The 22,720-nt window shown below is 43.3% G+C and overlaps 1 long non-coding RNA gene across 4 annotated transcripts in view; it reads left to right on the top strand.

The window, feature by feature from the left end:
• The window catches only part of LOC145723014 (uncharacterized), a 64,923-nt gene extending 43,708 nt beyond the window's left edge, over positions 1-21,215 (top strand). For 3 of the 4 annotated variants that reach the window (XR_014147716.1, XR_014147715.1, XR_014147714.1), the window contains 2 exons: positions 10,537-10,595; positions 15,774-21,215. This is a non-coding gene — a long non-coding RNA (uncharacterized LOC145723014). The remainder of the gene's footprint in view (positions 1-10,536; positions 10,596-15,773) is intronic. The other variant, XR_014147717.1, reaches the window with a different exon arrangement.
• Positions 21,216-22,720: the final 1,505 nt, after the last annotated feature.

Below are 22,720 nucleotides of genomic sequence, written 5' to 3'. Positions count from 1 at the left end.
TGAGAGAGAGCAAGCACATGAGAGGGGGGAGGGTCAGAGGGAGAAGCAGACTCCCCGCCGAGCAGGGAGCCTGATGCGGGACTCGATCCAGGGACTCCAGGATCAGGACCTGAGCCGAAGGCAGTCGCTTAACCAACTGAGCCACCCAGGCGCCCGACAGTACTGACATGTTAACAATATTAAGTCTTCCAGTCCGTGAACACAGATATCTTTCTAAGCTTTCTCTCTTATGAGTAGTTTTTGCATATCTTTTACCCTTTCAAAGTCATATTAATATTTTTTATTTTCAGTGTTTATAAACTCTATATATTAAGGATATTAATGTTTCCTCATTATTGTGGCAAATATTTTCCCCAGCAATATACTATTATTTTATAGAGTATTTTTGGACTATAAATAAAGTCAAACCCTTTTTAAAATGTATTGGACAATCATAGTTCCCTTTTTTTTTTGTATTTTCCTTTTTGCAGATTGTCTGTTCATACCGTTTTCATTTTAAATTAGGGATTGGCATTTTTTATAATTTATCTGAAAGATTTAATTTTATGTTATAGTAGACACCTATTGATTTAACTGCTTAACACCCCTTGTTAGGAATTGGCCTCTCCTCTATCCATTTAGTTGCAGTGGGGCAGCATGGTTTCATAGTGAACTTCTGACCCCCACCTCCACTCTGGCCACAGTCAGTTGGTTCTGGGATAGACATCAGTCCAGACTAAGTTATTCACAGCCTTCCCCAGGAATTTGGAGTAGAACCAACAGAGTCAGGTCATCCCCATCCAAGTAGCTGGGCAACCTACAGTAAAACTTGGGTGCTTCTGGGGACCATTTGATCACCATGTGCTCTGGGAAACAGATGGGGATCTGTGGGAAAAGTGAAGTATGAAGTAGAGAATCCCGAGAGTGGGAAGGACAAATACCTTGATAATGTTCTGGTGCCGATTCTAGTAACTGAGATCCAGCTGCCTTCCCACCCTTAGTCAGTTTTAATTTAAGTTAGCTCAAATGGTTCTCTGGCAATTATATTAAAAAGTACTAGTTAAGAGTGCCTAGGTGTCTCAGTCGGGCTCCGTGGTCAGTGGGGAGCCTGCTTCTCCCTCTTCCTCTGCTCCTCACCACCTCCTGCCCTGGCTCATGCTCTCCCTCTCTCTCTCAAAGAAATAAAATCTTTTTAAAAAAGTACTAGTTAATAAGTATATTTATTCAGTTATTTAACAAATAATTACCGAGTACTACCTGCAGGCACTGTTCTAGTCTAGAAATATACCAGTAGTCAAAGTAGACATAATCCTTGTCCTCACTGAGATTACATTCAAGAAGCAGGCAGACAGAAAACAGAAACGAGTAAATGTATAGAATGTCAGTGGCATTTGTACCATGGAGGAAAATAAAGCAATCCTTTGGGGGAGGGGCAACCCTAATGAGAAAAATGACATAGAGGTCTGAAGAAAGTGAGGGAGCGATCCTTGAGACAGAGGGAAAAGCAAGAGCAAAGGCCTGGGAATAGGAGTGTGCCTGATGGGTTCATGGCACAAAATGGCCAAATGTGGCTGGAGTAGAGTAATAGAGGGAAGACCAGAAGGAGGCAAGGTCAGAGAGGAGGCCAGACGGTCTTGAGGCCGCTGCAAAGACTTTGGTTTCTACTTGGAATGAGATGGAAGCCATTGGAAGAATTGAAAAGAAGAGAGAAGTGATCTGCCATGTTGTAAGAGGATCACTCTGCCTGAACTTCTTTGTCATATATGATGAAGAAGTGCTTTTCAATTCTGCCTTTATTTAATTTGGATGATGGTATTTTTTGCTATACAGAAGTGAGATTGTGGGGCTGTTCAGGCTCCAGGAGTCACCATTCTTCCTCTGTAATTGTGTAACCCAGAAGCCCTGTAAGAGTTCGGCTTGTTGTTGTTTGTTTGTTTGTTTTAATATGCTCAAAACGTAATCTTTCCTTTTATTATCTCTTTCTTTATGTTTAGAATGTCCTTCTCTGTAAATATCACTTATATCTTAATCTGTGTTTTCAAGTAGAATCTTTTTTTTTTTTTTAAGATTTTATTTATTTATTTGACAGAGAGAGACACAGCGAGAGAGGGAACACAAGCAGGGGGAGTGGTAGAGGGAGGAACAAGCTTCCCGCGGAGCAGGGAGCCCGATATGGGGGGCTTGATCCCAGGACCCTGGGATCATGACCTGAGCCGAAAGCAGATGCTTAATGACTGAGCCACCCAGGCGCCCCTCAAGTAGAATCTTATATCTTACAGTTATATAGAAATTTTGAACCCAAAATGGAATTAGCTGTGTTTTATTTTCCTTTTCATATAAACAATTAAAAAAAAATCATCTGTTGAATAATTCTTCCTTGCACCATTGGAATAGGATATTTATCTCAAAAACACATACTGATAGATCTCTTTAAGAATTATATTCTATTCTGCTGTATTAGTTTTTCTTTTCATTCTTGTATCAATACCACAACATTTAAAAAATTGATGTTCTGTGTTATATTTTAATTTTTGTGGAACAAGAAAAATGTTGATTTTTCTCATCAGTCTATTCTTTCATGTCCTCAAATTCCAACAAGAAAACAAAATTCCACTGGGATTTTTTTCAATGGGACTGCCTTAAGCTTATAAATTAATTTGAGAAGGATTTATCTTTATAATAGCCAGTTTTTTCACCCAGGAATATAATCTATGTCTCCATTTATTTCAACTTACTTATGTATATTTCCTAATAAAATTTTGGTCATACAGTTCCTGTATATTCTAGGATGTTTTATGCTTTTTTGCTGCTATTGTCAACATAATTTTTTTCATTAGTGTCTTTCAATCAATAATTTCTCATATATTGGAAAACAAAGCATAACTCTGGATATTTTACTCAATTTCACTTTATTTTGAGGGGTTCCTTATTTACTCCTAAGTTTACTTCTTAAGTATGTCTTAGTGATAAAGGTTGTCAGTAAGAAAGTCTTCACAGTTTCTTTGATTATCTGTTTCGTAGTCTCAAAACACCAACTAATGGAAAACATGGCTTTGTCATCTCAATACACTAAGATAAATGAAAACTCTTGCTTAAGAAGTCTACATTTCTTTAAAAAAATTTTTTTCCTACATGAATTTGGCAGATATCTAAGTGGGATCCTCATATGAGCAACCCTAAAGCCTATTCTTTTTCAAATTAACTTATTATGATTTATTTGATAATTATTTCTATTTATAGTTATACAACAAATGCAGAAATATATCTACTTACAAAAAATTAAATATTATAAATAGAACTGAAGTCCCTACTTTGTCTTCACCCTCTATCCTGTCCTCTCCAGAAGTATGTATCTTTCCAGAACTTTTTCCAATACATTTACTCTCAGAAAAGACACAGAGTTGCTCAAATTTAGTTTTACTTTCTATTTTTTGTCAAACTGTACATATTATTCTGCAATTTACTTTTTTTTTCTTCATACCAAGGCAGTGTATTTTTGTCTCTTCATATTATATTACTTTTCTATAATGAATATATTTCTTTTTTTTTATTCTTATGTTAATCCCCATACATTACATCATTAGTTTTAGATGTAGTGTTCCATGATTCATTGTTTGTGCATAACACCCAGTGCTCCATGCAGAATGTGCCCTCTTTAATACCCATCACCAGGCTAACCCATCCTCCCACCCCCCTCCCCTCTAGAACCCTCAGTTTGTTTCTCAGAGTCCATCGTCTCTCATGGTTCGTCTACCCCTCCGATTTCCCCCTCTTCATTCTTCCCCTCCTGCTACCTTCTTCTTCTTCTTCTTTTTTTTTTTTCTTAACATATATGCAATTTACTTTTGTAAATTGTAAATCTCACCAGTACTTCCTTCTTCCATGTTGCATGGTATTCTACAATATGGCTACACTGGTATATCAGCCATCTCCCATTCATGAATATTTTGGTTGTTTTCTGTGTTTTTGCAATCATAAGACATGTAATGATAAACACCTGGCTTGCTTCCTAGAGTACGTAGTAAGTGGTAGAATATCAGCTGAAATATTTTTATTTCTCACTGAGTTCCTAACCTATTTTCAAGGTCTTAGATCATTTTCATTATTTTTTCCGTAGTAAAATGGTATGGAGACACAGAGTTATCCTCTGAGACTTGAATTGGTTAATTTGGGCCGTTGTTTTCTTTATTGGACAGGGTGATTCCTGGAAACCTCTTGTAAGCAAGCTGCTGCTGTTTGTTTTTTACCCTGTGCTGTTTGGCTTGGAACATTTCTGGAGTCGCTCAGGTCATACACATGTAAAGGAATGACTGTTTCTGGGTACAGGTTGTTTGGTGGTTTTTAAAACCTGGACATGGGTCTCTGTTTTTAGAGGACTCAGTTCTGTGTACCTTGTTCCTCCATACAAAGGAGCCTTATGTAAGGAACCATTCATTACACCTCTCGAATGGGCCATAGGAGAGAAGCGATTTCACTCCCGCCCACTAGTTATTACTCCAAGGCATGGGCCAGTTGAAATCAGTGAGAAAAACATTAATCCTATTCCTTTTGCATGGTTTAAATTCTGCCCTCCAATATCTCATCAGTACAAATCACCCTAAAACACCCCTCACCCTGTTCCCTGGTGTATCTCTCCTTTACTCCTCATTTCTTTATCCAATGCCATGTGCATTTGTTATATTCCTACCACTCTAGGCAAACCAGAGAGTAGCCTATCCTCTTGGCCTTATGAGAAGGATGATGGAAAGGACATACCGTAAAATATCTTTGATTGATATAGAGTAAATTTCAACTAAACAAAACCTTAAAATTACTTGCACTTTGGAGTCCTATTGTTCTGGGTTCAAATTCCTGCTTTATTTGTTCATATCATAATAAGCAAATATTTGCCATCAAGCCTAAGACCTTGAGCCAGACACTTAAACTGTTGAGTCTCAGTTTTCTCATCTCTAAGGTGGGTATAATAATATTTATCTCACGTAAAGTGACACAAGTCTAGAGCATGTAGTGAGCACTCAACCAGTGGTAGCTATTACCTTTATGGCAAGTATTTGATATGAAACACCACCAGGTGCGTACTTGTCTCTGTATTGATCCGGGCAGATCTCCCCTGTCATTTTTCTAAGGCCCAACAAGAACCTGAATTCTCAAAGAATGCTTCAGTTGGACTTCTCAGACTTGCAGGACGAATGCAGGGAAGCTAATCAAACATCTTAATGAGATCATTAGCAATACTCCTGGAAAGAAAGGCCTTACTTAATGTTCTCAAAGACTTCTTTCCTGGTTTATGAGACTGGGGTACGCCATTCTCACGACAGCCAAGTGTGGTCATGGCCCTCTGCTGCTTCAAGCCTGTCCAGCCTAAACCTGTTAGCCAGGTTACTAGATCTCAGATCCTCTGGATTTGCTTCCCTCTTCGGCCTCTTGCAATGTGTATTCCACATTCCATTCGGATTCACCTTCTCTCTGTTGCTCAAACCCATGTGTTCTCATCGCCAGGCCACTGCTTTTTCTGTCTGGTACACACTCTTTCAACATACCGCCTAACTTTTACTCATTCTCTCTGTGTCGCTTGAGATGTCATTTTCTCTGGGTAACATTCTTTGACTTCTCCGAGGCTGGATACCGTGTGGTTCTGTGCGTTCCCATCACTTTCAGAAATTCTTTATGTTCCATGCTCCTCCTATCATTGCCACGGTCAATTCATTTGTCTGTATCCTTGACTAAACAATAAGCTCTTCGAGTGCGGGAACTGGGCACCAGCTCTTATCACAGACTGCCACACAGAAGACATCCAATCCATTATGTATGAATAAAGAGTGTTAAAGAACAAAAATTCAACTGAGTAAATTTGAAGATCTAATTGGCTTTATTAAGCAATTCATGAATCCCACAGCAGCCCATCTAGCAAGTGGCTTGGAGCTGTACAAAAGGGAAGGTTTTTATGGGAAGGAGGGTGGAGCGAGGAGTTATTAGCAAAAGAAAAGAAAAGGATTGTTTCAGGCAAGGTCACTTTCCCTTAGGGGAAGAGCAAGGGGTGTTATCATGCAAATTACCTCATCTTCCTTTGAGGGATAGAGAGAGCCCAGTGACAGATTACCTCACTGATGCTTATCGGAAAATTCCGGACTGACTGTGAAGACTACATTTCTGGGGGAGGTTCAAACTATAATTAGTATAGGTATTAAGCTCTAGTTTGGGGGCTTAGCCCAAGTGACGCCATTTTGGGCCAGTGGCTTTCTTCTTAGCAATAGATTGGAGCGGGAAAAGGATGTATACTTTTAGTATAGTAATCTGACCAGTTTGTCCAAGTAGAAAATTTACAGTGGGGAGTTGTGGGAAGTAAGATCAGGAAATAAGTTCATTCCAGATTTTAGAAGCTCTTAAGAGTTAAATTAAGAGTTTGATCTTTATCCTGTGAGCACTGAAGAGCTATTTAAAATTTTACTGCCATGAAACGACATGATTATAAGTTTATTTAGGGATATTATTAATTAATTAATTAAGCAGTGGAGTACTTTATAGAGAAAATGAGTAAGAGATTGCAGACGGGAGATTACACTTGGAACTTATTTTTTATTTCTATCCATTTCTTAGTCTTATGCTTATTTCTATCCATTGCAACTAATACAATGGCTTGCATTTCACTGATGGTCAGTAACAGTGTCTAAGTGAATGAATGAGGTATACGAAAAAGGACAGATGCACAGATTTTGGCAAGGAAGATTTGCTAAGACTTGACTGGCTGCCGTGGAAAGGTGTTAAGTAGTTATTAGTTACAATAGTTACTATTGCTAGAAATAGGGGAAACAGGAACAGGATCCAGTTTATGGAAAACGTGAGCCCAGAAGTCCACACTTTTTGTGTATCTTTTTCCTAGAAGGGATGGACAAAAAGCAATTCATTCTCAAAATATCCTTAGCCTGAGAAGCAGTTCATAATATCCCCACTGTCTTTCTCACCTCTTGAGTGGCAGGAAGGAAGTTGCCAGAAGGTTGAGTGAGTCACCCACAGTCATAAAACCAGGAGGGCATGCCGTAGGGGGGCCTAATGCCCTCCTGACATGGTTATCCTGTGGCTAAGGACATGAAGTCCCCTTACTTGCGCTAAAAAGCAAATCCTGATTTGAATAAGAGCGTCATGACACTCTGCTTGTATTACCTCCTCTTTAACTTTTCATCTAGGTTGAAGGAGATGAAATTCGAATTGCCCGTAATGTACGTATAAAGCAATAGTTGAAAGGAGATAAAAACCATGCTGCTCTTAGTAGAATCCTCTGGGCGGTTGTTTTCAGGGAATGCACTCTTGGGTAAAGAAGGGAAATGTGGCAAAAATGGTTAAATTACAGCTAAAGGGAAGGGTGCAAGTGAAACCTGGTGATATGTCGTCCAAGCTGGAGTTAAGTAAATGGTAATCACCCTCCACGCAGGTTTAACCAGTGACGTTTTCCCCAAGGCATAAAGATGTTGACTTTCACACATACTTGGCCAAGGGTCTGTGGATGCCGCCTGCCGGCTCTGAGCCATATGCTGCCCACCCAGACAGCCTCCGGAACTCCATTCCCTCACAAATGCCCCAGCTAGGGCACCCTCATGTCAATGAGACTGGCTGCATCATACATGGGGTAGGCCATGGTTATTCATTCACACACAAATATTGATAGAGTGCCTACTTGTACGATACTGTGCTAAGTCTACTGGAGGTGGGAAAGAACCATAAATACCAACGAGAGTAAAGCGTTCCCTGAGCCTAAAAGGAATTTACAATCTACTCAGGCAGACAAAGCACATCCCTTGAGAAGAAAAACAGCACAAAATTTTAAGATAGCATTATAAGAGGTGTAGGGATCCCAAGATACTATGCCCACACTCAACAGTATGTCCAAAAATCAAGAGGTGACCTGAGTTTTTAGGACAGAGATAGAGCTTACTTTTTGTTGGAAGGAAGATCTTATGGAGGAAAGTTGAGCTGGATTCTTTTGCTGTTCTTATTCAAACCTGGCCTGAGGCTAAGCTAAAACATGCCACATGAGTCAAGGAGAGATAAAACCATTAAACAACAGAGTGCCTGGCTTGCATAACCCAACATCCAGGCTTGAAGCCTTTTTCTAGGTGTGGCCAGTTCTTCTGCTATTGCATAGCCTCAGCCTAGTATTGCATCCTTTACTGTGCTGAGACTTTAAATTTACTGAACTTACTGTTTTAGGACTGGTATGAGCTTTCAGTTGTCAGTTATGAAGGATTAGTCAAATCCCTGGCTAATTAATTAACCAGGAAATGGAAGCCATCTCACCCTAGAATTTGGGATTGTTGAGGCACATCAGGGAGGATCCCAGAGACCAACAGAACATGCTAGACCTGATGGGTGACCCTAGCCTCAGACTCTGAAATCAGACCAGAGGTCAAAGGCTGCCTTTTCTGGGCAGAACCTTGGTAGGGAGGAAACACTTTGAGATGGGGTACAAAGAGTGTTCTCTGCTCAGTCCCTCCTTCTATAAGGGGGAGAAGACAATTTGAGGTATAGAACTGCATAAAGGTGCTCCTCTTCTGTTCTAATCCAGAAACCCTGAGAAATTAAAAATCCAATGCAAGCTTTCTAACACTACGGTTATTATAGAACCTGGGAGATCAACCAAGGCCTTTCTACTTAAAACCTAGGGCAGTTGTTAGCATACTGAGAAAGGACCCCCATCTAGATGGTGAGGTGTGTGACATGGGCAGAGTGAAGGAAGTGATTTCAGATTAAGAGCAAATCCTCAGAGACAGGTACCACTTGGCCTCTTGTTCACCTGCAAACTCCTTTTCCCTCAAGCTTCATCTCCTCTTGAAGTCTTCTCTGACTGTGTCCCCTTTGAGCCACCAGGGTTCCCTACCCCACCCTCCATAATTGCATATCACATGGTAATGCAATGAGTCATTCAACCACATGAATCCCTCTTTAGACAGTAAATTCATGGAGGGAAGAGACATCTTAATCACTTTCTATTCTCAGTGCCTATTACATGTCTAATATGTCGTAAGGATTCAATAAAAGTTTATAGACAGAATGAGTCCTTGGGAATAACAGTTGATAAAGTTGTGGCCCAGGGGCATGTTTCTCAAACTGGAGTCCTGGAGCTCCAGACAGGTGTTTTGGGGGTCCCCGTGAGATTGTGGGAGAGAGCACTCCCAAGCGTCCTTTTCCTCCTGTAACGATCTTTGATCCAAGTGGTTCTGCTTTTGGCTGTTTTAAATAATAGGAGTTTGTTTGTTTGAAAACTGCCAGAAAAATCCTGGAGGTGGAAAAAGGAAGAGACTTTGGGACTATATGATACAGTATCAGCGGGATATTGTTACAGGATAGAGGGGAGTCAGGCCACTCAGTAGTGTCGTGGAGCAGTGTCATAGCCACAAGACTGACTGTAGGCCAGTAGAGAGAGGACCTGTAGAAGGAGAAAGGTGGTCAGAGAGATCTTCTGAATCACTCCTCGAGAGCCTCCCTTTGGTCATTGGCTATGGACCAACTTCCTTAATATAGCAGACAAGGCCCTACTTCCCTCTCTTGCTCTCCCGCTGTCTCACTCTATATTCCAGCTGCTCTACCCTCAAATACAACGTGATCTTTCTTGCCTCAGGATCTTTGCACAGGCTATTCCCTCTGCCCGGAAAACTTTCCTCCTCTTCTTTTCTGGGCCAGTCCTTCTTTGAGTTTCCATTGAAATGCCCCTTTTGACATCCTACCTCCCTCAACCTAGACCAGGGTGGATCCTTTATTCCCTGTATTTCTAATTTAGTGGGCTTATCACAATTGCAATAATCTATTCAAGGACTGCTCCTCTCCTTCCAGATGGGTTGTAAGTTCTGAGAGAAGGAAGTTCACCACTGTATTCCCTGCACCTAGCACAGCATCGAGCACCTAGGAGGTGCTCAACAAATTCTTAAAAAATGTGATTGGCAACCTCTAAAATTGCCCCAGTTATCCCTACCTGCTAGTAGTCACAGCCTGTGTCATCTCTTTACCTGGAGTAGCTTGCTTCAAACCCATAGAATTCAGCACTGTTGAGGGTATGTGATTTCCATGATTAGGTCACAAAAGATGGTAACTTCTGTCTTCCTGATCACCTTCTCACTTTATATGCTTTGATGAAACAAGCTCATGTGTTGGAAAAGCTCAAGGAATCAAATCCTACTAATAACCACATGAGCTTGGGAGTGGATGCTTCCTCCAGTCAGCCTTCGGATGAGATCTCTGCCCTGGCCAACACCTTGATTACAGCCTTGTGAGAGACACTAAAGCTGAGGAACCAGCTAAGCATGCCTTGACTCCTGGCCCTCAGAAACTAAGAGTTAATAAATGTGTGTAGTGTTAAGCTACTAAGTCTTGGGGGTAATTTCTTACACAGCAATAGATAACTAATAAGACAAATAAGTGAATAAATCAGTAAGTGAACAGATGAAACTGAAGACCTCACTAAAGGAAAGGGAAGTTAAGACTGGGGTGGGGAGGAAGTGGACCAATGTGCTAAGACAGAGGCAATTGTCTATGCTTCCTGTTTGATTATGTTTCTCTCAACCATAGAATCTGGAGGGGTTTTGGGGAACACTCTTCCAAAGTGTTCGGAATCAGAAACTCACCAGGTGAGTGGATATTTTGTATGCCCAGGCACTATCTGATATCATTCACGAGAATTTGTGTTTGTAGATGAATAGCAAAGATACATCCTCAGTGATACCAGTTTGGATGCAATTTATATCAAAACCTACAGTCTGGCTTGGGAGGCCTTTATTTTAAGTGGCTGTATTTCAAATCTTGATCCAAGTAATGCTCTCCGAGCATCTTTGTCTCATTTGTATTTGACATTGAAAATGAAAACAGCATTAATAAATTGGGATAGGTTAGTGGGCTTTGATTGTGTCTACAGTGCAGATGTAAATAATATAAAATCCTTGATAGAGCTATAAATACCAGCTTTATCAATAGCTCTCATAATTTATAATTTTCCATTGCATTTCCGAATGCTGATGCTCACCTTTTTCCTAGATTGGTTTCCTCACTTCAGAGTGATAAAAGTGCAAAAAATAATGATATACTTTGGAGTGCATTCATGTTCCAACATCTACTTTTAACGGAGGCCTACAAAGAAGTTCCTTTTCTACCTTCCTAAATCTAGGCCTACAAAGAAGTTCCTTTTCTACCTTTCTAAATCTCATATTTTTCCTGCCCAGTTATGCATGGGAAATATAATTGGTTATGAAATTTCCCTTGGGTTAAGCTTGTTTCAATAGGAACTACTAATTACTTTATCACTGAGGCATTGTAACCTGCCCTAACATTTATAGTTTATTTGCTCTCAGATAGAGGACATTTGTTCTTCCTATTATTTATAATCATTTTCTTAATCTTCTCCTAGAAGCCAAATCCCATTACAATTGCTCATTATAAAAAGCTCACGTTTGCATTCTGGAAATGCATAAATGCATCTAATGGCACGATATACCTTTGTGTGTATCCAAAAAGAAAGGGAGAAATTTGAAGAAATCTGAATGGTAAAATCTTGAACTTAAAGATGAGTTACGGAGTGCTTATTTGAGTTACAAACTTTTTAAAAAATCATCATTGGGGCCCCTGGGTGGCTCAGTTGGCGAAGTCTCCGACTCTTGATTTTGGCTCGGGTCATGATCTCCAGGTTGTGACTCTTGATTTTGGCTCAGGTCATGATCTCCAGGTTGTGAGATCGAGCTCCACATCAGCCTCTGTGCTCAGTGGGGAGTCTGCTTGAGATTCTCTCTTATCCTCTCCCCCTGCTCCTCCCCCTGCGCTCTCGCTCTCTCAAAAATAAATAAAGCTTTAAAAAATAAAATAAAATCATTATTTACAGAGGGATGCATTGCACTAGTCCTTAAAATGTCTGGCTTGTGTACAAATTGAAAGAGCAAGATTCTATTTTTTAAACTTTTGAAATTCCAGTATAATTAACATACAGCGTTATATTAGTTTCAAGTGTACAATATAGTGACGCAACAATTCTATATGTTATTTAGTGCTCATCATGGTAAGTGGATGCTTAATCCCCTTCACCTACTTCACCCATCTCCCACCCATCTCCCCTCTGGCAACCATCAGCTTGTTCTCTATAGTTAAGAATCTGTTTTTTGGGGGCGCCTGGGTGGCTCAGTTGGTTAAGCGACTGCCTTCGGCTCAGGTCATGATCCTGGAGTCCCGGGATCGAGTCCCGCATCGGGCTCCCTGCTCGGCAGGGAGTCTGCTTCTCTCTCTGACCCTCCCCCCTCTCATGTGCTCTCTGTCTCTCTCATTCTCTCTGTCTCAAATAAATAAATAAAATCTTAAAAAAAAAAAAGAATCTGTTTTTTGATTTATCTCTTTTTTCCTTTGTTTGCTTGTTTCATTTCTTAAATTCCACGTGTGAGTGAAATCATATGGTATTTGTCTTTCTCTGACTGATCTCACTTAGCATTATATTGTCTAAATCCATCCCTGTGGATGTAAGTGGCAAGATTTCATTCTGTTTTATGGCTGACTAATATTCCAAGACCAAGAGTCTTGAAGCTGCGGTACTAGGGGCCACCACCAAGAGGTAATGGATCAGAAGTTAAGATAAAGTAGCTGTGAAATTGTAATGGGAGCATACTGGGGCTGGAGAGGCACACACCTTATGCTCGAGTGGGCTGGGAAAACAGCCTGTGAGTTTCTCACAAGCCCTCACCCACTGAGTCACCTTCGTCTGCTGCAGCAATTCAAACAGTGCTTGAAGGAAAAGGCTTAGTCTTACCAGTGTCCTTGCCCTTTCCTGTTCTTCCACAAGATGGGATCGTGGGGAGGGGTGTCTGAACTGAATTATCATGGGACTAGAATAGAGAGGTTTGGAATCCAAGAAGTGTCCCTGGATGCTCCGATCCCCACCATTGCCCGCTGCCTTCCCTCCTGACCTTTGCATAGAGCTAAGTCGACTGTAGGTGTGCTTCACCCACTGGCCTCTTGGCCAGGGTTTGGGGTGATTCCTGGCTACCTTGGTTCTCCAGGCTCTTGTTAGTGTTAAACCCCTCGAAGCTGTCTTCTATCTAGCTCCTGGTCTAGGTGATTAGCCCATGCTCTCTGCTGTAGGGTCATTTCCCCTTGTCACAGTGGGCCATTCTCAACTCAGCCACTTTCTTCCCTCTCACTCCGTGAAGGAACTTCAGGAGCCCCGCCATACCATATGGGAACTGAGACAGTCACTGTGCCACCAAGTTTACTTAGGAATGGCTATCTCCTATGCTTGCCGCAGGACAGGCTTCAAGGCAAGCTCATCCCAGAGTCCAAGCCATAAATTAAACAAAACAAAACAAATAAAATGCCCCTGCCCTTGGCATTACTCCCTGCAACTCTCCAGACTTCCCCTAAAATAGAGAGATGGATAACCATCTAATTGACTTCCTGCCTCAAGTGACTCTAGAGCCTCCTCCCACTATTCATTCAGGTAAGAAGAACTTTTATTTCACTTTTCGGAATACATGAGATCTCCTTATGGCATATCCTCCTCCTTGCCAACTCCAGCCTCAAGTTTGACTGATTAGATAGCATATGAGAAAGATCCACTTACCCATAAAGGAACTAATTCAGGAGGCATTTTGAAATATACCTCTTCTGTAAGTCAACAGGAAATATATCATCTGATTTGGAATGATAATTGTAACTTGATTCTTTAAATATACTTAGAAATTCATTAGATGCCGCATATGTGTCAGCCTTCAAAAATGATGAGCTTTCTGCCACTCATTGTATGATTCTATTTATATGGCATTCAGGAAAAGGCAAAACTATAGGGACAGCAAACAGGTCAGTATTGCCTAGGGTTAGGGCTGGGGAGAGGGGTTGATGAAAAAGGGGCACAAAGGAGCTTTTTGGGGTGATGTATCTCGATTGTGGTAGTGGTTACTTGATTGCATATGTTTGTTAAAACTTGTAGAAATGTACACCAAAGGTGGTAGATTTTATTGCACATAAATTACACCTTAATCAACCTGACTTTTACCAAAAAATGATGAGCTTTCCTGTTCCCCAGATTAGAGCTGACACATATTGAGCACTTAGTAAAGAATGCTCTGTTCTACCACTTTGATTGCATTAGCTCATTCAATCTTCATGGTAACTCTATTTGGAAGGTACTGTTTTATTATGATCATCTCTCATGCTACTGATAAGGGAAGTGAGACCTAGAAAAGTTAAGTAACTTTCGCAAGATCACACAATGAGTACAGCTGGAGTTCAAACCCCAGATCTGTTTGGTGCCAAAGATTGTGGGTTTCACCACTGTGTTCTATGGCCTCTCAAGATAAGTAAGTGTAGGCTGATAAATATTTAAGAGGTAAACTGGTCACATTTATGTTTGCCTGTACTTTACCCTCCCAAGAGTCTTTTTTAGTTCATCACATTTACTCTTGGATCAGAAAGGCAATGGTACACCCCCACCCCAAACAGACACACATCCCAGGAACAGATTTCCCCAGTTGCCCCGGTCTGACATCCTCAGTTAGAGTGAGCGACCCATTCCTGTCAATAGCCTTCAGTGAACTACGAATGAGTCAGATCTTGGTGACTGTTTTTTAGGAAGATCCCCCAGAAAGTTCTGGGGGTTGTGTGGCCCTCCTGACCAAGCCCCAAACCTATGGTCTCCACTGGGGGCCTCGCAGTTCCAACCGACTCACCACTGCAGCCTGGTATGACAAAGATGGCAGACTTGTCTCCTGCTGACAGAAAGTTCCCTTCTCAAGGTCATATTTTTGTGACCTGGGTCTGAGAACTCCAGCTCCTGTTCCCTCAACAGCAAATGAATGAAGCATGTGTGCATTAGCGGCTGGTGTTAGCACACCGCAGAAATCAGGGTGTCCAACAGTCTTCCCAGCTGCTTTTCATAAAAAATTCTGGAGGTCAGTGTAGAGTAGTGGTAAGATAGAAGAAACTTGTGGATTCAGGGTTGGTTCTTGCCCAGGAAAAGGGGTGCTGAGCCCCACATGTGGTCTTCTGGTTCTTCCCATATGGTATGTATGCTGCAAAGCCCACTTCCCATTAGCAAGGCAGTCAGGGAGTGCACTTTGTTACGACAGAAGCTTTGGGCATGTGCCGAACCCACTGCAGCGGAAATTTAATTGGTCACGTAGCAATTTGCTCAGCCAGAGACCTTGGATCAGAAGTAGACAATGCAAACACACTGAAAGGGTAACGATCTACCCCAGCAAATACCACTTTGTGTTTTCATCTTATCTGCTTTACTTAGGGAGCAATTTGGTCCTCCAAGACTTCGGGTGAGTCACCAATGCCCATAGGGCTGGCGGAAGGTGCTTTGGAATCAAGACAAGACCACCTAGGCCACAGCTTAACTCATCTGTCATCGACCTTTATTGGGCCCCTGGGCCAAAAGGCAGGGTTGGTCTACCATTTCACCAATGCACTTGTCCCCTATTCTTACTATTAAGGGGACCTGTTGGTACATTTGGTCAATTTATGATGAAGACAGGGAACGCTGGGACAGGTTGGGTACGTTTTGGTTGGATGGTGAGGAGGGGAGAAATATAGGAGTCAGGGCAAGGTTGCAGATAGGGAGCCTTTCCTGAGCTGATAGAGAGTCTCAGAAAGATGCTGTTGAAGCCAGGGACATCTTGACACTGAAAACAGAGGATCAAAAATAGTCAAGGAGATCCTTAAGGAACAAATTTTGTCTGTTCTTGGTTTGGCCTGGGATAGAACCTATCTGTGCTACTCTAAATTGTTACCAGTTGTTTGTACCTCTCTATAAAGGAGTTTTCCCTTTTTTCTAGAGAAACCATGGAAATACTGAACATCTGATGGGAAAGGTCATGGTCAAGGGAATAAAGGACCTAGAGGAGTAAAGACTGGAGACAAAAAGCAAAATGTTGCTTATATTTACCTTTGCAGCCCAAGCATGAAGGATAAAGAATATTCAAAACTGAGTGGGACTGGCACAAAGCAGCTGAAAGATCAGCCAAGATGCCAACAGAAGGCCAGTCTTCACTCCTGAACAGTGGGTAGAGAGATCAAGGAATGGGCCCTCCTGGAATTTTATCTCCTCAAACATTAGATATCACATGCTTGAAACCATAAAGCCATCTTACATGTTTAAATAGAAAAGAATATTGCTACATTTAGAGTCGTCCCCTTTCCCGTTTCTTAGAAATCTGTTCTGTTATTTCAGTCCTCTTAAATCTTGTTGCTTCCATAATCTTTTATTCCATTTAACAGATAGCTTTTGGGTGATTACCTGTGCAAACCTCTTTGCAAAGCTTATTGCTACCAGTGGGAAAAGATAGCCATTTCCTAAAATTGCTCTGTGCTCTTTGCTCAGACCATTATGAGAGAAACATTAGTGTATTCAAAAACGGAGCACCCACTGTATACAAAGCCTGGTGCTGATAAGGGAGGACTGTGTTTATCCAGAGTCATGCTGCCCTAGCAGTTCTGAAGATTGGGAATCCCTGATTGAAAGGAAATGCCATGCGATGGGAAACAGAGTTATGAAGTTTCCATTTCCGTGATTACTTCCACCCTCTGCAACCTTCCCCCGCCCAACTTGTTTTTTTTCTCATCTACAAAATGCACAAGATCACAGTTCATTGATTTAGGTAGTCTGTGCATTGATTTGTAAACACGGATCAAGATGCCAGACCATCATTTGTGCAAATTGGCCTTGCTCAAAGCCACGGAAACTAAAATAAATCAGCCCTTGGGCCAACAAGCGGTCAGCATGACCTCAGGAGGCAGAGACTGGGTTCTCCTCATAAGCCTTCTCTCTGCTCCTTCCCATGCTAAATCAGGGTTCACTGATGCCTTGCCCTGCCTGCTTGGTCTCCTAAGCACCAGAAGATTCTTGTCCTCCCCCACCGCAAAGGTTTATTTATCTGCAGAATGCACCTGTATATACAATATCAGATTCCATTCTGGTTCCTAGCACTGGGGAAAAGGCCTAGAAACTTTGATGGCACAGGATGTTTCAAGTTTAGCCTTCAAAAAAAAAAAAAAGCAATTTGGTTGGTTTGTAGAAAATTTGGGCAATACAGAAAAACACAAAGAACAGCTAAAATTTGCCTTTAATTATGTTTTCTAGTATTTTTATGCATATCAGTCAAAGCCACACTTAGAATATATTTCAGAACAAAAACTGGTTGTGATACCATTGTTTCTGCTTGTTCTATAAGAGTGCCCAAGCTTCCATGGAATTTTCTTCATCCTTTGCCCAACCCTCTGACCTGATCCAGAATAAGCCCATTCTTGGCCAGAGAGGGAGCATATTAAAATTCTAAATACGGTATGGCAGTCCCTTCCCAATTACCTGGGATTATGTAAGATACTTCCAGGCAATGCAGTTTCCCTGTTCTGTTTTATTTTGTTTTTGGTGAGGGGAGGTGTGTATGCAGGGGACTGCCAAGAAAAGGAGTGGAGTTATTTCTTAGTCCGGAGTGGTCTCAGGGCAAGCAGCAGGGGCATGCTGGGAACACAGACTCTCGGTGCCCCACGCCAGTCCTCCTGCTTGAGAATCTGCATTTTCCTGAGATCCCCAGGGGCTTCCGAGCCGTGCACCTCAAGTCTGAGAAGCCCTGGCCTGTGGGCCCCCTTTCTGGCCTTCCTCAGGTGGTATTGATTGTCAGGATTTGTCCATAACGTTCACACCTCCTTGATGTTGAAACCAGCAATAAAAATCCCACCTCCATGGGAGTAAACACCTTTTCCTCAGGCCACAGCTCATGTTCTTTTGGGAAAACTCTAAATGTGTTACTTTCTAAAGGCCCTGAGAGTTGGGGGGTGCTCCAAATGGAAGGTCAAGGGAAGAGGCCAGCCCTCTACTTTGCCTACCCCCCCGCCCCCTTGCCCACCAAAGTCCATTCCGGGGTCACAGCTGTTGTTTTTGTGTCTCCTGCAGTCATAGCAAATCATTCACCTCAGTCGGGGACAAGAGAGAAATTCACAACAGAGCCCTTTAAATTCGGTTGGGGGAAAAACGCACAATGATTTTTTTCCCCTCCTCCTCGTCCTCCTCCCCCTTCTTCGCAACCACACCTGCCTTATTTGAGGACTCAAATGATACATTGAACATTTGCTAGTCCACCAGGGGGCCCCAGGAGGCACAGGCCGAGCGCTTGGATCCTGAGGACGCTATCAGGCTAGCTGGGATCAAGGACTCTGAGTACAGTGGTGCCGCCCATAGAGGGAGAAAAAGAGATGACAGATGCCAAAACAGTCGTGTCTGTCTGGGCTGCCAGCCAAGCCATGTGTGGGCCTCGGGATGGATGAGGGACCCGCCCGGGCAGAGCCCTCTGAAGGGCTGCCTTCATTAGGCCTCCCTAAACCAGGCAGGTGTCCTCGGGCAGCCATCTGAACCATCTGAGAGGAGCGGTACTCCCCCTTCTCGGACTGGAAGCACCTGGGGTTCTCGGTCAAGTTGTTCCCCTCTCTCTTCACAGACTTGAGAGAGTCGTAAAGCCTTTGGGGCTGGGCACCACGGCTCCCTCTGGTTCTGGCCCTGGGGGCTCCTCTGTCTTTTTGGCAGCATCTGACAATCCCTCTGGCTTGGCCGTCCAGCTCTCCTCTGGTGCCTCTCCACTCCGAGGCCCAGCTTCCTGGGGACTGATCTGAAAACTCTTCCTTGGGAGGATCTGGGACACTTATTGGGGTGCAGTCCCTGAAGCAGCAGGGGGTAGAGGGAAGGATGGTTAAGAGAGGCTTCTTCTTGACCCTTGGGGAACTTACCCACATCACCCTGTTCATCCTGGCAACCCCTGCTTGCGTATAAAGCCAGCAAGCACGCTGGTTTTCTTTCCGGAGGTATGGAGCACAAGTGATCAAAAACTCAGGCCCTGGTATTGCAGAGACTGGCATCCAAATCCTGGCTCTTCATCACTAGCTAGGTGACCCAACTTGGCTTCCTGAAATTTTAGGCCTCAACTTGCACCTTTCTAAAATGGGGACAATACCTGCCTCATAGGTCCTTATGAGGATTAAATGAGATGCTGAATATAAAGTGCTTAGCACAGTGCCTGGCACTTAGTAAATGCTCAGTAAAAGGTAGCTGTCATTGTTATTGTTACCTAAAAATGGACAGTCCGTCATGCCAGATAACCTAACGAGTCAGTGCTGTATCCCAGAAGGCCCGAGAGTTTCAGTTCTGATCTGCTTTGAATTAGCCCTGTGTGCCCCAGGTTCTTCATCTGTAAGATGCAGGTGACACTATCTGGCTCTTTGTTCTTGTTGATAACATTTATTGATGCTAACTGCGTATCAGGCGGTGTTGTAAGTGCTTATGCTAATTCACTTGATTCTTACCACATCCCTTTTGACAGATAGAAAACTGAAGTATAGAGGCTGTGAGCCCAGGGTTAAGCAGCTAAAACAGATGAAGCTGAGGTTCCAACCCAAGCAGTCTGGGCCCAAAGCCTGCATCTCTGCCTTTCTTAGTGTGAGAAATCACATGGTTTATGGGGCGCCTGGGTGGCTCAGTCGGTAAAGTGTCTGCCTTTGGCTCAGGTCATGATCCCAGGATCCTGGGATCGAGCCCTGTGTCGGGCTCCCTGCTCAGCGGGGAGTCTGCTCCTCCCTCTACCTGCTGCTCCCCCTGCTTGTGCTCTCTCTCTCTCTCTCTGACAAATAAATAAGTAAAACCTAAAAAAAAAGATTAGAAATAAGAAAAATCAAATGGTTTAATAATTATGCAAGTGCTTTGGGAGTGGGAAGCTCTGTACAAACATAGAATGGTCTCACTATTTATCCAAGTTTCTTGGTATTTGGTCTTCACCTGGGATCCTTAACCTTTCCTGGCAGGACATGGAGTTGGGGGGGCTACTTGAGGTTTTCCTGAAGCCTTTTAATCACCGGCTGTTATGAGTTGAATAGTGTCCCCACCCCGCCCAAAATATATGTTGAAGTCCTAGCCCCTAGTACCTCAGAAAGTGACCTTATTTGGAAACAGGGTCATTGAGTTAAAATGAGGTCACTCAGGTGGGCCCTAACCCAATAGGACTGGTGTCACACGGACACAGACAAGCACAGAGGGAAGATCGTGTTGGGGAAGTCACAGGAGAACGCCACATGAACACAGAGGATTAGAGTGATCATCTCCAAGCCAAGGAACGCTGGAGGCTATCAGAAGCTCGGAGAGAGACACGGAAAAGTTCCTTCAGTGCCTTCAGAGGAAGCACAGCTCTGCCAACACCTTGATTTTGGACTTCTACCTCCATCATTGTGAGACACAAATTTTCTGTTGTTCTAAGCCATCCCATTGGTGGTACATTGTATGGTGGTCCTAGGAAAGGAGTACAGATCAAGGAACATGGAGATGAAGATGAAGAAGGAGATGCATGGGAAAGTTGAGGCTGGTGATGGGCAAAAGGGTACTGAGGGGGGCCACATACCCCTAGGTGTGCACGTGTGGGTGTGTGCGCGCACGTGTGTGTGCACATTTTGACAGCGTAAAAATCGATCTGTGAGCTCACCAAGCTTGAAGATCATTCCTCTATAAGAAGATCACGTGAGAGGCAAAATGAACATGAAATCCTATTCCATCTCCACTGGAACAGGTAAGAAAGAGGAATCTTCTCTCTGAGACCATGCAATCCATTCCAACCCATTTTGTTCTGCAGCAGAGAAAGTGAAGAGCAGGGGAGCTAAGTTTCCTAGAGCCTTCCAGCAGCGAATAACAGAGTGCAATTGGAAATCAAGTCTTCTGACTCTTTGCCCTGGGGGTTGGGGTTCCATTCTGTCAACCAACCCTCAGAGGCTTCCTTTTGGTTGGCACACAGGAATTTATTCTACCTGTCACCACTTCTTTCAAAGATTACATTCTGGTTCTTTTTTAAGGAAACTTGATTGAAATAGAACATGCATATAGAAATGCATCCATCAGCAGACAGCTCAGTGTGTCTACAGCCATGTAAGCGGCACCCAGACAAAGAATTAGTACGTCACCGTCACCCCTGAAGCCTTCTTGCCCCTCCCAGTTGCTAATGACAACAAAGGAACCACTATCCCGATTCCTAACATCGCAGATTGGTGTTGCCTGTTTCCGAGCTTGATATAAATGGGATTTCACAGTACTCTTTTGTGTCTGCCTTCTTTCACTCCACATTACGTTCGTGAGATTTGTCTGTGTTTTGCATATGGAGTAGTTCCTTCTCACAATGATTCCACGGTTCTGGTCTTTTGAACAAAATCAGGGGGGTATACGGAGAGAGAAGCATCATGAAATAATTTAAGCTGGTCCTTAAAAAAAAAAAGTTAAAGCAAACACATTGCGGAAACGACAAAAGTTAGTTAATCTTTACCAGTTGGATCCAATTTATTGGCCATCTATTAAAAGCCACTTTCCCAGATCACTACCCAACCTCCTTTTCCTCTCCTGTTTCCCTGCGTTCCCACAGCCTGGCTGCATCACACTGGGCTGCCCTGGTCTGGATGGATGGAATGGGGGCTGGAGGTTAACAAGCTGTGTTCTACCTGGGTGAACCCATCTCGACTTCAGGATAACTCAGAGACTGGTCTGTCCCTCACCAGACCAGTGGGGCTCCTGGACGTTCAGCAGCCTCATAGCCACCTTCACTCGCAGGCAGGGGAACTGTCTCTCATATCTGAAATTTTGGAGCTCTTCCCCTTGTGGGAATCAGCCTCAGGATAAAGCTCCAGCAGCCCCAGGCCAGCCAGGGGCAGAGTGCGGTCTGCAGAAATGGGCTGGTCCTCTACCCAATCCCTCCCCTTGCAACCACCGTTTGGAGTCACTCCCACTGCTTTCTCAGGCTCTGGCCTTCATTTCCCCAGAGCTGTGTGACTGGATGGGGCTGCCCCCTCTTCTCAGCTTTCCCTTGCCAGACCACAATTGGCCCAATTTCTTTATGCTGACCAACCTTTCTGGGGTCTCCCTTTTCCTGCTAACAATGACCTAATCCCAAAATGCAGTTTTAAGGGAGCTCCAATGCAAATCAGTGGGACTGCCTTGTTGAGCCCGAGTCCATATATGGAGCAATCCCTGCTCCAGGAGGAGGAGAGTACTGAGTGCTGATTCACCAGCTGTCCCGCTCCCTCCAGTTTCCCGTGACATCAGCACAGCACCCATGACAAAAGTTTAAGACAGTGAGAGGCAGGACTTCTTGGGAGGCCGCAATGTAGTTTTTCTTTCTAGGCTCCCTACTTCCTGGGAGGCTGTCCTTTCTTGAATGTAACTGAGTGCTAATTTGATTTGGTGCTCCCCCCGCCCCGCGCGCCCCCCCAGGTCTCTGGTTGTGGGCGTGGTCAGGGGGAGGTGAAGAGAGAAGACAGAGCTCCAGAGGCTTCCTCAAGCCCGGTCCACATGGACCCTTTGGAACTGGAAGCAGTCATAGGGGCCCACCCAGACACTGGGCAGAGTTCAGGATTCACAGCCCTTAGTGGGAGCCTTGGCTATTCTTTGGTCCCTCCTGTCAGCTAGTTTTTATTTGCTGGGCTTTCGGTAAAGTCTGAGCAATGGAACTAAGAAATTCTCAAACACAGGAAAGGATATTGAAGACTGAGTTATCAGACTCTCTTCAAAACTCATTAATGGATACTCATGTTCTTTTTTTATGTGCATTTTTTTTGTTTTTGTTTTATTATGTTATGTTAATCACCATACATTACATCATTAGTTTTTGATGTAGTGTTCCATGATTCATTGTTTGCATATAACACCCAGTGCTCCATTCAATACGTGCCTTCCTTAATACCCATCACCGGGCTAACCCATCCCCCC

The sequence above is a fragment of the Leptonychotes weddellii genome, chromosome 8 (assembly GCF_054177405.1).
Source record: "Leptonychotes weddellii isolate Sample4059 chromosome 8, ASM5417740v2, whole genome shotgun sequence".
In the NCBI taxonomy this organism is placed as follows: domain Eukaryota; kingdom Metazoa; phylum Chordata; class Mammalia; order Carnivora; family Phocidae; genus Leptonychotes; species Leptonychotes weddellii.
Note: the sequence above shows the minus strand (reverse complement) of the source record. Positions and strands in the feature narration are given on the sequence as shown.